Source organism: Gavialis gangeticus, unplaced genomic scaffold (assembly GCF_001723915.1).
Source record: "Gavialis gangeticus isolate Ggan-Ray unplaced genomic scaffold, GavGan_comp1, whole genome shotgun sequence".
Lineage (NCBI taxonomy): Eukaryota > Metazoa > Chordata > Crocodylia > Gavialidae > Gavialis > Gavialis gangeticus.
In genome coordinates this window covers 54377553-54395261 of record NW_017729006.1, presented here as the reverse complement: position 1 = coordinate 54395261, position 17709 = coordinate 54377553, and the positions used below count along the sequence as shown (strand labels likewise).

Genomic DNA, 17709 nt, shown 5'->3' with positions numbered 1-17709 from the left:
CAGAGAAACAGAATTAACAAATCAGTAAAAGAGAAAGGGTAAAGTAATGAACATCTTTATGAATAAAGAAACTAAAGTGACAATAGGATGGGCTATGTTAGAAGATGGAATTAAAAGCTGGAATACATTTCCAAAGAAATGGAGAGAAGAGTTAGCTATGCAAGTGCAATCATCAAAGAAGACTTAAGGCTATAGTGAGTGAGATCTCTCTCACCCTGTAAAGTGTTTCAAGTGGGATACATGATTAGAATGCCTGAAAAAATAAAGCATTTTGGAGTTGTAGGAATATAGAATATTCTAAAATGATTAAAATTTAAATGCATTATCCTGTACTATGGATTGCTAGTTTAGTATATTTGTAACTTTTGAAGGAGAATTGCTGTTTTGTTTCCAATGACAAGCTTTTCTTAAAGAGGAACTATAACAACAACAGGAACATAAGTAGATTCTATAACCTTGTAATCACACATGTCATACACAATGTACTATTTTCCCCCCTTAAAATAGAAATGGTGGGAAATAATATATAGTAGGCACAGCAAATTATGTTTTCTCTGACAGAAGTTAATTCTAAACTAAGTATTCCCTGAAAGAGAAACAGAGAAAACATTTTTACATGTCTATCATTTGTCCTTAGAGGACACAAAATAAATATGTTTTTTAAAGCTTGACACTGGTATTATTCTATGTGGCCTCCGGCTATATGCTTTTTTTCCGGTTTGTACAATTGAAAGGATAAGAAAACAGCTTTGCATTAAGAGGAACACAGTGTACAGGTTAATCATAACCATGCAGAAATAAAAATGCTGCCAACAAAATAATGGTGCAGCAGTGCCAAGGGAGCCCCAAGGATGATGGTGAGGAAAGCAGTGGGATAACAGCATTTATTTTGCTTGTGGTAAAGTATTTCAGGCATGTGCTTCTCAATTAATAATTGATGTGGCTGAAACAGAAGTTTTTACTATTGTTGACAATAACAGATACTCGTAAAAATTTAATTGGTTGAAAGTTAATTTCAGTGTTTCTTGATCATGAAGTGCATTAATTAAGGAAAGAAGAGATTTTTTTGGAAGAGGTTTAAATTTTAAAAGGAAGTAAATCAGAAAGGCAGAATCATGCAGGGGAATTTAACAAATGTAAAAACATCTACAGAAGTGAAAGTCATTACTTTATCAATATTTTATCAATTAACTAACTTAAATGTAATCCCTCTTGGGATCCATGTAGCATGCCATTATTTTCTAGCAAGTCTGATCCTTCTCGAAAAGAAGCATTATTTTGCAAATAAGAAACACTATAAAAGGTTGGGAGAATCTTGTAATGGATTGCTTGTTAAGTCATAGAAAAAGTTGAGGAAAGCAAATGTGAACAAGTTCATTGTTAAGAGCTACAGTATAACAGACTGAAGTTTAGTACAATTGTACACATAGCTTTTTATGAAATATGGATGGAGAGGTTTTTATCTTAGTTCAGTGGCAAAGTAGAGCCACATCTGAGAAACACTTAGAGAAAACAAGGCACACATTGGTGGCTAAATATTGAAATGTCAACTTTTCTTCACATCGTTTTCTTGAGCTCTACTGAGCATACATTGATACCTTTGGTTTTGACTGCATTATCTCTAAACCTGTTAAGTTTATTGGAAAGCATAAGTCCTGCTGGAACAATATAAATTATAACTCTGTAGTTTCATCATTGGAGTGAAGCCTCACCTTCAGTCTTTGACTTGCCACTAATGCCAAATGGATCTGGACATTACAAATGCTTTGCAGAGGCTCCAAGTGGGGAGCAAGAAAGCCAAATTCCTTATACAGGAGGGTGTGGAATGAAGTTCTCTTAGAGGCTACTATGGAAATTACTTCATTAGCTGCTCACATATGTGGTGGGACGGGGGGAGCGGGGGCAAAGTTCTCACAACACCAGTTGGTTCATCACCATGTTCACAGAGGCAGCTTGCTTGTTTTCCAGCTAGATCTATGGAAGTTAAAGACCCAAGTAAGCAGTCATGCTGGGAATCCTTTCTGCTGGCAAACTGTGCAGTGATGTCAGGTATGTTTTCATAGCTTGTTTTTCAATCTGTAGCATTCCCAGGTTAGAAACATGAGCATCTGTCATCGTAGTCCTCAGGTACGTTTTCAGCTGCTGCAGTGAAGAAAAGCTTCTCTCTGCTGATGCTGTAGTAACTGGGATAGTTAAGTAAAGTATGAAGAGGTTTCCCATATTTGGAAGGATATCACGCAGTGACATTTCCTGAAATAACTTCACTCTTCTTTCAGGCTGGAGGCACTCCACTTCACTACTCATGCCAGCACTGCCATGAATTTCAAACAGTCTGGAAAACACATTGATTTCAGACCTCAGATCCTCTTGAGCAATCCTGTAAGTTTTGAAAACAGTGCCTATGCTTTCCTGTGATGGGGTCCCAGAAGAGAGAACATCTTCCAGGGACTTGAAAATGTTTAGGTCATTCTCAGCAAAGCAGTCTTCAATGTCACTAATAAGGGTGTCCAAAGTTCTGTATAGTATTTCTGTCCTGTAATACTCCTCTGGTTTCTCAAAGGAGGACTTTTCCCCTCCTCCCAGTTTTCAAAGAATAACCCTTTTACAAGGGATGCAAGGTCCAGGATACCCATTTTTCTGGCACAGTTCATTAGCATTGTTGAATACTTGGGATGCAAACTCCTCACTTCTGAGTCCTTGCAGTATAGACACTGTGGACTTAGCCATCACTGTTGCTCTATGAAATGTAAAGTCTTTTGATTTAATAAGTTTTGATAAGTTTGCATAAGCACTCTCCTCATAAGCAGCATGCAGTACAGGAAGTTGAAGTCTTGCAGGTGTCGGAGAAGTACACAAGCTTCAACTCTAGCTTTTGAACCCCCATGTTCGATTTCATCCAGAGCTTCAACTATCTCATCAAAATTTTCTAAAAGAGCTTTGGTAGCCTTGACTTGACAGTTCCATCAAGGGTCACTGAATGGTTTAAGAGTTACTGGTCCACCAGAAAAAGAAGCAGTTTCTGATTGTCTTCCTTCTGATACAATTTTTCCAAAGATAGCACTTTCATTGCACTTCCTTCAATGAAAGTTTGTAGTTCATGGAGAAGTGTGAAGGCATTCTGGACAGAGGGAGTGCAAGAAACCACATCCACTATGCACAGATTTAATATATGAGCGTAGCAGTGAATGTAATAAGCTAAAGGATTCTCACTAAGTATCCATGCAGCCATACCTTTATAGGGTCCTCTCATGCTTGCAGCTCCATCATAGCACTGACTTCTTAGAGCCAAAATATCAAGTCTCGGATCTGACAAAGTAGTCTTGATCAGTGAGGCAAGTGAAGCACCAGCTGTCTGCAGTGTCCTATAGAAGCCAATACGTTGTTCTGGTATTTCGAAGGACTGGTTTACATATCGCAGTATGAGAGCGACTTGTTCATGCCTGGAGAGATCCATTGTTTCATCTGCAATTATGGCAAACACTCCAGCTTACTTTACTTCCTTTACTATTGAATTCTGGACTTGTGAAGCCATAATCTCAAGTATTTCATTTTGACAGGAGCTGTGTAGGTAGGTGAAGAACTTCTCTAGGTTAATCATAAGCCGCTGAATCACTTTGTTGTCTTCACTATGCAGTTTTGTCAATTCCTGCAAGTTTCCTTGATTTGTGGAATCAGCTCGCTCATGTTCCCTCAAAGGTATGCCTTGGCAAGCACAAAACAACACAGTCTGTATTACAGTTTGTAAGCATCCTTGGTTTTTGTCCAGTTTTTTTCCTGCGACTGTCAAGTTGTGATGCTCGGCAGCAGAAACAGAAAACTGTGTCCTGACAGACACTGTATTCAAGCCATTTGTGATCACTGTACCATTCTTTTCTGAATTTTCTTATTTTATTGGCAGATGGAGTGCCTGGAAACACAATTATGGGCTGATATGGCCCTTTCTTAAGATATTTCAAAGCTGCATCTGACCCAAAGCAAGGGTCTCTGCTACAGGAAGCCGTACTAATGTCTGTATGAGTGCTTGTGCATGATGTGGCATCCTAATCTGGAGTGTCACACTCACTGTGGCTGCTTCCGGTACCATAATTCAGAACTGTGCTGCTTGTGTTGGGGGCAGGACTCTTAGAGGAGGCTGAAGTCTTGGCCTTTGCGCAGAAAAAGTCCAAACTCAACTGTCTCTTTGCCATTCTGCAAAGCTAAAGAAAAGGTACATTATTAGTACCTGACAATAGTAAAACATGGACTTAGGGTGTGTGAGAAGGGACCTGAGCTACCCTCTGATTTTATGTTCTCTTGGCAGAACAAGCACAAGAGGCAACAGAATGCACAGTTGCAAGCAGCCTTTGGTTTTAGTTGCTTCGAATGGTTAAATGAGATATAGACTTATCCCTTTTCAATCAAACACAAAGCATAAGAGAACTGGACTTCAGAATCCAAATAGTGTAAAAGTGAACATTCCCAGGGAGTGCTCAAATTGCTTTTTCTGTTCTCCATGTTCCGTGAGCTCCCCACTTACAAGCTGAACGCTCAGTGGTTTCCTTTTTGTCTTAATACCCACTCCAGAAGAATCAGCACATCTCAAACTTTTCCACTTTAGAACCACTCAAAAAACCTCAAGTGGAGCTGGGGTCACTCTGCCTGAATTCTTGGGCAAGTTTTGCCACTGCGGCAAAAAACTGCTTCAGGGTCAGACTGAGTTGGGGTGCATCAACATGTCCCCCAGTACTTTTGGGGGCTAATCTCAGGAGGGGCATGTGCCCCCCCACCCCCGTGACCCCCCCGAGCAGTTGCCTGTGTCTGGGATGCAGCATAATTTGATGTAATTTTATCACCAGATATTTTCTTTATATATGCTTCACCTTAAAGGGGCAGAGTAGGGTATTAAAAAGCTATCCAATTTAGTATTTTCCTAATGACTTCTCATTTCATTGAAAAAATGAAATTCATTATCAGTTGGCAAATGCCAGCACTTCAACATCTGCAGATTTAAATGGCAATTATTCATGAAAAAAGTGCCTGAAGTAAAAAGTATGTAGAGTACTTGAGAACTTTTTTCCACATTGTGTTACAAATCACAGAATCGGAAAAAGTCACAAGTTTCTAATGCTACATTAATGCAACCTAATGATTAAAATGCTGATTTAGCAATTGTTGTAAAGTATTCTTACATTTTACACAGAACTTTAAAACTATTTTGCCAGTCCAAATTAAATAATAATAATAAACGGGTAAACTGTCAAAAGCATAGAAGTCACTTAGGAATCTAAGTGCCATAGATGTCCCCCTCTCATCTGCCCCCCCCGTATTTAACATGCATGCACATACTTATTTTCAGAAGAGGTAGGTTGGAACTGAAGATGCAACAAACTCAAAGAGAATGGAAGAAACCCCTTTATTTTTGTCAGCGTATTATTGGCTAAAGCATTCAAGATAGCAGATTAAGAGACTATCAATAATACTACTATAGTTAATAGAAATATTAATTCCTGAAAATAATCTTATTGTAATAGGGATTAATATTAGGAATACTATCAGGAGTTTTTGAAATAATATCAGGAGTTATTGGAGTTTTTATGAGCAATTTCTTCTTTTTTATATGTGAAAAAATGACAACAGTCTCATATAAAACCACTGGTGAGCATGTTAAGACAAGACAAGTTCCTGTTTAACTGAAGTTGGATTACTGATTAATAGAAAAGTCTTTTGAAGTAGCTTATGCGTACACATGATCAGGATTTGGCATGAAAAGGCTGCTTCACGGGTTAATGTATTCACCTATAAATAAAACCAGTGACAGCTCTCCTGTCACTACACGCTGATGGACGGTTCCTTTTTCCGCCATTACAGCCTTGTGAATGTGGGAAAATTAATTTAAGTGGTAGTTAATTTCTAATGAATTCCATTCAAGCGGTTAATATGGTCCCTTGATGTTATGGTAACCTTCATGGATCATTGCATTATGTAAATAAATTCTACTTTATGCTGGTTTATTAAAAAAAAAGAAAAGAAGATTGGTGAGTCTGGTAAAATCTTTCATATGCGCGCGCCCGCGCACACACACACACACACACACACACACACAGAAACATTGTTAAGGAATCACTCAAAATGGGTAGTTTAATTCAAGCAAACAAAATTTCCAAAAAAAAATGTATGCAAAGCAAATGTTTTACATGCAGTAGGCAATTCATCTTGGTGTGATTAGGCTAGAATCTTTTATTTGGATTAAACCATGGATCCCAACAGTCTCTATAAATGGGCACTAAGAGGGATACTGCTGAAGGAAGTCCTCTACCCAGATTTAGTTCATTAATACAGCTGAAGCGCAAATGCAACAAAGACAAAACAAGAAAGGACTGCAAGCTAAGTGATCAAGCCTGAATCACCACCAGCCATGCATTTGAACTCCTCCCTGATGTACCGTAGCCTGGAAGTCAAAGAGAGCATAAGGCTGCTTCTCTAAACTATATCTTTGTCCCTTTTTCTGTTCCCTTGCTCCTTTTTCTGTTTCATGCCAATGATCAAATCAGCAAACAGCCCCACATTTTTTCTCAGCTAGTATAGTCAGTGGAAGAACCTCTATCTCCTGCTGTCAGCATCTTCAAATCAAATGTGGGTGTCTTCCTGGAAGATGTGCTTTAGTTAAACACAAATTGCTGGGCTTGATAAAAGGGTAACTAGCACTGATCTACAGCTTGTGACACACAGGAGTTCAGACAAGATGAGCAAATGACCCTTATTTCCACAGCAGGGGGTGCACTTTCTGAGATTACATCAACTGACCTCTCATTCTGCTGCCAATACATGGTGCTATCAGGATGAGCAGAATGCCATACTACACATCTTTGCCTGCAACATCAGCCTCCTAGTAATTTTGTGTATGGAGGTGGGGAATTCTAGAGCCTGGCACTGAATTGCATCATAGCTCTGGTACTCTCCCCCTCATTTCTCTTCTTTGAAAGATATTTTTTCATTTTATAATGTATAGTACGCGATTACTTCTGAATATTCAAATTGTGGTTGCTCATTCTGGAGGACATTACCTCTTCTACTAAGTACTTCATGTTTGGTGTGGGGACAAGTGCTATCGGTGTCTTTCCCATCAGCTTGTGGACAGCCTTCCAATTGCTTACAAAGCACCTTGTCACAGTTGATGCACACTTCAAATATCCACAAAACATTTGCTCAAGGACACCTGGCTCCTAAGGGCATCATCTAACCATGACCTTTCCCTTGTGGTTCATGGCATCTGCTGCAGTCCAGCACTGTCATCACTAGGAAAAAGTCCTCTCTGAGCTATGCAGATGATCACATTCATCAGTAGTCCTGGACTCCATTCATGCCAAGATATTTCTTCCAAATGAAAGTTTGTTGGGGGGGGGTTAAGCAAAGTATTGGACCCCTGACAACCCTCAGGGAGCAACTAGTACAAAGTGCACCGTTTTTCTTAAGGCTCCTGGGTCTAGTGGCTTAAACCAATGAGTAGGGAAGCTTCTGAGGCTGGATCAACCTTGCTGAGGTCCATGGCAGGCTGGTGCTCCCAACCTGAGCTGCTGTTGCCACTGTTGCTTCTCCCCACCACCAGAGCATGGCATAGGCAAGGCCCACCCCCCAGCTGCCATGTGGCTTGGCCAAGGACCACTGGGTCCAATGGCTGGTTCTACAGACTGGTTCCAAAGGTTTCACAGGACATATGCTGATGAATCCTGGCCTAAACAATGTATTGCCTCAATAGGAGGCAACCTTTGCCACCTTCTTGCAGGGAGGGGGTTAATTCTCCTGGCCCTGTCACTTCTGCGGATAGTGGGGAGCTACGCTCAACAACCATGACTGCAGTCATGACTTGCAGTGGCTACCAAAGACAGTCCCTCCATCACTAGCAAGGAGAACAACTATCCCTCCAAGCAGGTGGCCAGAGGTGGTGTGGGAAGGTTGTTGACCAGGAATGGGAGATAAGGAAAAACTTCCAGACGATTCATGTGACCAGACCCTGAAATAGACTGCCAGCAGGGGGTGGTGCAGGCGCCTACCCTGGAGATCTTCACACCTTGCTGGTGTTATTTGATCCCAGCAGCCTTTCCTGCCCAGAACAGGGAGGGGCTGGACCCGATGATTTCATGAGGTCCCTTCTAGCCCTAAACTTCTGTGAATTTGTTTTCGTGAATACATCACTTTCGCAATATTGAATGGTGGGTCATCATCTCGCACCCTTCCTGAGAGCTCCAGCAACTTCGTGGGCTAGATAACAGACCAGGGGTAGGCCACGTTTTTGGCCAGAGTGCCAAAAACACCCACAACCTTGACTTGTAAGATTTTGGCATGCCAGGGCCAAATGGCGGGGGAACTGTGAAGGGCCTGATCCTTTTTGTGGCAGCACAGCCCTGGCCCCTTCCCCATCATTCACCTCAAGGCACGCATGCACCTGCTGCCAGCAATGAGCCCGGCTGGGACTCTGCGGACCCCAGTACTGCTAATTGCAGCCTCTTGGCTGCTTGCCATAGCCGGCCTGGAGCCTCGGCCTGGCTCGTTGCCAGCATTGGCTGCACATGAGCCTTGATGTGAACGGTGGGGAAAGGGCCGGGGCTGCACTACCACATCAAGGATTGGGTCCCTCACGGTTTCCCTATCTTCCACCCCAAGGCATGCATGCCAAGCAAAATGCCTTTGTGTGCCTGCTCTAGCATGCATGCTGAGGGTTGTTTACTCCCAATATAGACTATGTCCTCAAGGGGGTGCCTCTGCTTCTCACCCCTACCATTATCATCCCCCGGTCCCCCTGGGATTTTTTGACAATAATGGTGATAAGCTGCTTTCTGGACCTTAAGGCTAAAAGTTAAGTCTAGGTGCAGACAGAAGTGACAATCTTCACCTGATCTGGACCCTGAAAGCGCTCTACAGCTTCGGGCAAACAGAAGTACATGGCTGCAGAATGCTTTAAAAGTACCTGATCCCATGAAAATCTGAACCATCATTCCATGAGGGTTTAAAGACATTAAAATGGAGTGGCTTCAGTAACTTGTGTCTGCTCTCAGGGCTGTGCTGACAGCAGCTCAGCCCTGCTGTGGTGCTGTCTTCAGAATGGGAGCAGGGAAAGGGAACAGGGTGTGATTGTGCAGGGTCTCTGAATACATAGCTTGTAGACCACATAGAAGTCCAGACTCTGTACAGCTTCAGTGGAGCTCAGAGCCATGGCACTGGACTTTCAAAGCTATGTGCCCATCCCTGCAACACTGTCACAGACCACCTGCAGTTGCGCATTATATCAGCAGTGGAGAGGAGCACAGCCACCAAGCCAGCAAGCATTCCATGCTGATATTGTAGGCACAAGGGTAGATCCAGAGGGAATGCTGTGGTGCAGTCACTCCCCACTTTCAGACCATGCTGTCAGAGCAGCAGGCAGGGACCTTTCTTTAGCTCCTGAAGCAGATAAGAATCCCCCTCCCCCTTCCCCTATGTGCTCAACAGCACGTTCTCTCTCCTTCCATTATCCCCCTCCTCTGCCTCTGCACCATTGTCCCTGCTGTCTCCAGCTGCTCCAGGAGTGGAGAGAGCTCCAGAGCCCCTCCTGCTGTGTCCCAGTCAGGCTGCATGGGGAGCTGGGCCCAGCCAGTGCCTGGCAGCGAGTTCCTTCTTCCTGCCTTGTCCCCCAGGTATTCCTTGCCAGCCTGGAAGCAGGAATAGAGAGGAGAAAACCACCCATCACCAGTGGGGGACAGCAGAAGGAACTGGCAGGGAACGGGGCAACAGAAGGGAAGGAGAGGGGACATACCACTGAGCACAGAAAGGAGGAGTGGGATATTCTTACCTGACTTGGGGACTTGAGGTTCTTGCAGTATAGTCTGCCCACCCCCGTGGGGTAAGGGGGAAGATGGGAGCATGGGGGGTATAGTCACTCTTGCAGCACTGGTCACAGCTTCTGTACCCCACTTTAAAAATCTTGGACCTGCCCATATATACACACAAAAGTAAAAATGACATGTAGGCTGAAAGTAAAGGGTTAGTCCATCTCAGCTGGGAGTTGCCAAAATCCTAGAGTACCTTCTACACTTAGAATCTCAGAAGACACAGACAGAAAAGTAGCGCCCCGTTGTAACTCATGTTGCTTTGCAGGAAGTGCCATGAGTTATAATCTCCCAGACACAACAGAAATTTGCTGTTGGGTCCTGGGGGTTGGGGAAACCAGCTATTGTTTAGAGCGGCTGACAGCCTGTGCCATTCTTCCCATAGCAAGGCCCCTCCTCCCTTCCAGTCTCCGTGCCGTTTTCAGGATGGCAGGGGGGGAAAGGGAACTGGTTCTTGGGGGTCCCCAGCCAGTGCTGGAGGGTGGGGTGGATGGATTTGAGCCCCCCTCCACACCCAGGGGGAGCCAGCTGAAAAATCCCTAGACCAAACTCCCCCTGTTCCCTTTCCCCCCTCCCATTTTGAAGACAGCACCAGAGCAGGGCTGAGCTGCTGTCAGCACAGCCCAGCATGCAAACACAAATTACTGAAGCCACTCCATTTTGGAGCGCCTGTATCTAAACACTCATGGAATGATGGTTCAGATTTTAATGGGATCTAGCCCTTTTAAAGCATTCTGCAGCCATGTACTTCTGTTTGGCCGTAGCTGTAGAGCACTTTCAGGGTCCAGATCAGGCAAAAATTGTCACTTCTGCCTGCACCTAGAGTTAACTTTTAGCCTTAAGGTCCAGAAAGCAGGAATATTTGCTTATCATCATTATTGTCCAAAAAGATCCCACCGTTCTCTCAGCATGTTGTCTTGGGAATCCATAAGGGGATATCAGCCTTGTTACCTTCACTGTGCCCAAAAACGTTGCTGACTCCTGGTTTATGTTATCTAGCCCATGAAGTTACTGCAGCCCTCAGGAAGGGTGTGTGATGATGACCCACAGCAGGGAAGATGAAAGATCTTCACAACCTGGCTCTAGTTAAATGCACTTACTGGGGGCTAGTGACACTTGCATAACTGGCAGCACCTAGCCTCCAGGGGAGTCTAGGTGGGAAGGGAGTAACATCTACCTTGCATATGCTAACCAGGAACATGTAAAGGCTAGTTTTTGCAGTAAGTTGCATATAAAACAGGCAAAACAACCAAACATATCTTTCTAGATTTCTGCAGTCACAAATAAGTAGAAATCAATTAATTTTTCACTCATTTCTCATGGTTCTAAAGGTATGCTTATGATGGCAAAATTAACTTTCAGCACTCCCTTACTGTTGGGAGTCTCGGTTTCTTTTAAGTTACAGTTTAACTATAATTTCTTTGGTTTCTGATTGTGGTTTTGTGAGAGCTAGAATTGGCTTGAAGGGATTTTAAAATTCCACAGAAGAGTAGTACAGAGATTTCTAAGGCATTGGTTTAATACAGATCATGGCCCTGCAACTGAACTCACATAGGCAAATTGCTTCACCAGTGTGGAACCACTTGCACTGTCGTATTTCACCTTTATGCACCCAAGTCATGCTTACACTGTCAAGCAAACGTAATTTTCAGCATTTAACATGGCTTTTAGATTTTGGTTTCCATCTGTGGCAGAATGGGATTGCCCAGGTACACATGTACCTGCCAAATGGTGGGTGGGGGAGGGCACACTCTTACCTTTTAGCCCAATAGCCTAGTACAGGCCTCCTTTTACAACAAGACTCTGCAGCCTGGAATACCCTGTGCTTACCCTCACCCCTGATCCCCATCCCCTCTTTAGATGCTGTGGACAGCAGATTCTGCAGTAGAGGGGAGCACCATAGAGATGATGGGCAGTATGGTGCACTGATCCATCATGCCAGATCACACCTGCATAGGTTAGATAGGACCTCTTCATGGGCTGAACCTTGGCATAGTTGTTAGGGCATTTGCACAAGAATAGGAGACCCAGGTTTTGGTCCCCCTTCACCAAGGGGATTTGACCCTGTTTCACACTCCTCAGTAAAGTTGTCCATCCATGTGGTAGGCATTTCCCAAGGCACACTCACAAGCCCTCCTCTTGAAGCTGGTTCACTGGACATCCAGGAGGGGAAGATTGTGCTCAATCCACAAAGCTAAAGAAAGGTTGGCTTATTGATTTGGAAGCTGCCCCAGAAGGGATACACTTCTACAGTCTGGCCCATAATGGCTTTTCTGCACCCTGCATTTAACATAAAATGGACAAGCAGTAATGGAACAGACTCCATCACAGCAGGGTAAAGGAGCTTAGGCCAGAACCCATGGCCTCCCTCTCCAGGGCAGCACCTGTCCCACTGAGCTGCCCCCCACAACTTGCTTTCCTCCTTTCCATCAAAAAGGATACATAGAGTGTAGCCTTAGAGTCCTTGGAAGGGTAGTGCAGGGTAACTATGTAAGCATAAGTAAAATGTAAAGGTTGTGTAAGTGCCCAAAGTTGCACTTAAGCAATGACATAAATTCTACCTGGGCACATAATGGTGAAATAGGATTTAGCTCTAGAAGGTTTCTATGCAGATGCTAGGGTCCACCTAAGCAGGTCTGATTCCAAGATCATGACTATATGAAAGGAATAATCCTACTTGTGGTGATTTTTTTTCCCCAGCCAAGGATCCAGATTCTATTAAAAAAAATCTTGTGTTTCTCAAACCATTATTGTATTCGTGACATAATATGAAACCTCCAAAATCCATTTGTGTAGCATCAGGCATTTTCGTGATTCCCAGAAAAGAGAGAGAGAATAAAATATTATCTTTTTGTAAGAAGTAGAATCATCTTCAGGAGAAAAGTACTAGATTGACGGTTTTGGCATATAAATTACTGATAGTACACTAAACCTTACCTGCAGCTTAATGAGGTTTTGGTCTGGGATGACCCTTGGAGCAATATGGTGTCGTTTTGTAAAAGATTGATGAGCTTGTATTAAGCAATTTGATATTCAAATAGATCCTGATACAACAAATTTAAGAATGTAAATGCTCTCATTTTGAAGTCAACAGCACAACTATTCACATTACTTAGTCTTTGATTAAAAAAAATATCTAGTAACTTTTATGTCAGCGGTTCTGAACCAGGGTGCTACAGAAACCTTGGGTACCACAATACCCTTCCAACAACGCTGCAATACTGCCAAGTGCATGCCAAGCTGGATTGGGAAGTGACTGCAGCAGGAGCAGGTATATCTTGCTCTGGTGGATGTTTTTCTGGTCAGGCCCCACACATACTTCCTGGAAACAGAGGCATACAGGACAGTTCTGTCTGGCAGTGGTGGTAGCATGGAGAGACAGCTAGCTGAGAACCACTGTTCTCTGTATTTCTCTCCAGGCTGCTGTGTTACCACTATGTAAGAACATAAGAACTGCTATTTACCGGGGCAGACCATAGGTTCATCTTGCCCAATATCCTGTGTCACACAGTGATAGAGAGTGGATACTGAAAGGGACAGTAAACTGGGTATGACCAGGATTTTATCCACTGCTCCTCTTTCACTTGCAGCCTCCAGTATTTAAGGTTTAGGAAATTCTGATTCAGAAGCTATACCCCTAATTCCCATGCTCAATAGCTACTGATGCACCTTTCCTCCAAGAATTTGTCCAATCCCTTTTTTGAATCAGGCTAAACTGTTAGCTCTACAGCATCTCGTGGCAATTAGTTTAACACATTAATTACATACTGGGCCTGTCTACATGTGTATTTGTGACCGCCTAAACTTAATGTGCGTTTACTTAAGGCGCATTAAGGCAATTTAGGCACACGCCTACATATGGATGCACTAATGCGCATTAAGGCAGATTAAATTTAGGCACAAATAGCCAAGTTGCATTAGTGCACATGTAGACGTGCTAATGTGCATTAACACAGTGCGTGTCCACTGACACACACTGCATTAATGTGCATTGGCACATCTACATGCGTTTTAATGCAACTTAGGTATTTGTGCCTAAATTTGATACCTGCTTTAATGCAGGTATCAAATTTAGGCTCACATAGCCTTCAATTGCCATTTTAAAAGCACATTAAGAACATGTGTAGACACATGTCCTTAATGCACCTTAAAAATAGCAATTTTTAGCTAAGCCCGCTTAAGAGACACATGCAGATGCACCCACTGTGTGAAAAAGATCTTCCTTTTGTTTGTTTTAAACTTACTACCTGCTAGTTTCATTGCATGATCCTTGGGTCTTATATTGTGAGAGACAGTAAAAAAATTAAAAATCCCTATTTAAGTTCTCTTTACCATTTAGTATTTTGTAAACCCTTATGTCCCCTGCCTCAAGTGTCTCTTTTCTAAACTGAATAAGTCTAGCTTTTTTAGTTTCTTCTTATATGGGAGCCCCGCCATATTACTCATCATCTTTGCTGCCCTTCTCTGTACCTTCTGTAGTCCTTCTATATCTTTTTTCAGGTGTGGGGGCCAGAACTGGGCACAATATTCAAAGTGTGGATGCACCATGGATTTATCAAGGGGCATAATGATACTTTCCAGTTTTGTTTACAATTTCCTTCTTAATAATCTCTAAATTTACGTTTGCCTTTTGACAGCTGCTGAGTACTGAGCTGATGGCAGTTCTACTGTGACCTTTTGTTAGAAGGTGGGTGCAGGACTGGACAAAAAAAACATCCACCAGAGCCAGATTCAGCTGCAATGCTGAGAACAGTTAGTAAAAGGTAAGATCTCATAGACAGTAGCACTTTCACCACTGTATCACCTAATCTTGCTCTTAGTACCTAACTATTGCTGCAATTTCAGCTCCAAGGAAGTTTTAGCACTATGTTACTTTACCTAACAGTGGCCAAGTGATTTAACTGGAAGATTAAACACCTCTTGCTTGTTTCGTACCATGCACAGATAGATTTCTTTTTTTTCCTAACATTCAAAATCAAATAGAAGGTGGTTCCAAGAAATCCTTAAACCAGAATTCCACCAGAATAATTAGCTTGCTTTTGCTTGTTGATAGAGATTTCAGGAACATAGAAATAGATTGGAAAATGGTACAAAATCAAGGATAAATTGAGTTCCCTTTTTCCTACTTCTGCAGAACCAGATTTGTTTCCGCACTGGCCAAGAGTACTATATAAGCAGGGGAGAACCAATGTAATTAGTGCAGGATTTAGTATATGGAGTACCAAGCTAAAGTCGTTGTGGTAGCCCGTGCATTTTAGCCCAAATAAATCATTTCCCTGAATCAGCATTTCATATAAATGATTTAATTTACAATAATAAATGGGAGAACAACAGAATTGTGTACAACAGAGCTTACTATTTGAAGGGTAAAGGTACTATAGGCTAGAAGATAAATCTTATTTAAAGTAATGATAAGGAATATTCCTTTTAGAGATTATTAAACTACCCAGAAGAATTCTAGAACAGATTAAAAAATACATTTATCGATTTAAAACAATCTACAGAGAATATCAAGAGTATTCCTTTATATGTATAGTTTTTAACATCATTTTTAATGCAACAATTTTATTATGTTAAATGCATTTGCTTTTACCCCTGCTGCATTCTATAAGATTCAAGAGGCATAAGGTGACAAAACACACCAAGTAAATTTGAAGCCAGTCGTTCTCAACTGGGGTAAGGCTCAACTTAGAAAAAGTTATGGAGGGGTATCTTGAGTCTAAAATAGTTGAGAACCACATGTCTATGCAAAATACCCTGTTGAATCAGGCTGTATTCTGTATCTATGTGGTAGACAGTGCAGTGTAGAGACCTGAATTGAACTAGCTCAGGTACAAACAGCAGTCTAGCCACTGCAGCACAGAGCTTGATACAGACTAAAATCCTGAACAGACCATGCAGACACACTGAAGACACTCTACAATACTTACGCAAGTAGATTTTATAACTCAGTTATGATTCTGATTCTGTTTGCATGCTGACACACTCTCTGTCTTTTAAAAGAGAACTGGACCTCATTTCTTTGTCCAATTTTTCTAGGTCATTTCTCTATTAGTTAAATCATTTCTATTTTTTAATTTTCTTTTTTAATAGCCACAAAAATCATAGAAATTAGAGATAAAAAATAATCCTTAATCACCCAGTCTGTTTCCCTGTAAATGCAGGATTGTGCACAATGCACTGGCAATTCCTATTGAAGTTTGCTCGCTGATGTCTAAGCTCACCTTTCTGTCTATGTTAGTAATATGGAAAAATAAAAGAACAGTAAGAGATTACAGAGCAAAGAAGGCTATTATTTTAGCAGTGCATGAAGAACTGAGTCTGGCTATGTCAGTATCTGGCAAAGTCATCTGTCAGCTAGCCAGCCTCAATATATACCTCACTGATCCTAGCAGACATAGCTCGCCAAGTAGTAGAGTTCAGACAGGCTTCTCCCTCACCTGTCATTATTAAAAGAGCTACTGTCCTTATTTCAGCAACCAGTGCAGTGATTCCTATAGTCTCTGCCACCGTCTAAGTCTGACATTCATTAATATACATGAGCTCCAAGATTTTCACTCCAGTTGACCTAGATACATATTCACCTGTTGTATGTCAGGAATCTGAAGGACAGGGTATTATTCTTTAAAACCTTTTGTAGAAATAAGGAAACCTTCACTGTAGATTTCCATAATTGTACAGAGCACCCCCTGGAAGTGCCATCAGCCCTCTTCCTATTACCAGTTGTCTGAGGATGGGGAAGAAAGGATACCTTTTGAGAATGCCTAGCCAAGTTCCTGGATGGCCAAAACAGACCCAAGCAAGCAGCTCAAAGAAACCTGCTGACGTTGATATGTGATCAGTGTTGCCCCACTGCATTGCTCAGTTTTTACTCTGGGCAGCCTCTTTCCAAAGCTATTTGCTGCCATTTTTCCGCAGGCCTTTGCTCAATCCTCAGTGCACTTGCATTCCATGCTCCCCTTGTCTTCACCCACCCCGCAATATGATCTTTCGTTCTTCTCATTTCCATAGCCCCCTCCCAACCACAAACACTTAGGAAAATATTTTTAATATAAATTATAGAACTATGGCCTTTGCCAGTTACTAAGCTTTTCAATCTGCCTTTTAGTATCTCTTCACCCTTAGCCCCGTGTCAGTATTGTTTACTTAGATCATAAACTCTTCAGGGCATGGGCATCTCTTACTGTTTAGATAGTCTTGTCAGCCCTCATCTCAGTCAGGCTGTTCCCATAATACAATGAATAATAAATAACAACAACTGTTTTGATCATTTTGATCAAGGGTCTGGCTCTTCTCTGAAACTGCCAACAAACACTGCAACAGATTCTCCACTGCCAGTACTAATTTTTTCAGTTTTAACATTTGTTAAGCTACAATTTTAAGAGGTCATGCCAAAATAAAAGATAACTGCACCACAAATGAAAGGAACCAAAGTTCCTGAAGCGTATGCACCGTAGCCAGAAACTGACCCTCCACACACATGCATACCTACACCCCCCTTAATAGTCATTTGCTCTGACAAGGGTGCACAGGAGATAGCCAATGGCAGCCTAGGACTAGTACATGATCACACCACCAACCCCAAGTGGCAAGGAAGTATAGCTGTATCCCATTTACTGTTGCAGAACTAAGGTACAGAAGAGATGAAGGCCAGAGGGCTAGATTCAAAAGAGGACATCAGATACCTCTTATGTCCCTAATGTGGAATCAACAGCCCTGAGTTAGATGCCCAGGTGCTCTATATAGTAAACAGGAAGGGGTGTGTTATAGAATCATAGAAGTAGGGTAGGAAGGGACCTTATAGATCTTCAAGTCCGACCCCCTGCCAGGGCAGGAGAAAAAAAACTGAGCTCAAATGATCCCAGCT

General features: G+C 42.3%; 1 long non-coding RNA gene across 1 annotated transcript in view; it reads right to left on the bottom strand.

The window, feature by feature from the left end:
* Positions 1-2777: 2777 nt before the first annotated feature.
* LOC109291953 overlaps positions 2778-17709 on the bottom strand; it is a 20283-nt gene continuing 5351 nt past the window's right edge. Inside the window, exons 2-3 of the long non-coding RNA XR_002095996.1 lie at positions 17689-17692; positions 2778-4663 (exon numbers count right to left, since the gene is read on the bottom strand). This is a non-coding gene — a long non-coding RNA (uncharacterized LOC109291953). The remainder of the gene's footprint in view (positions 4664-17688; positions 17693-17709) is intronic.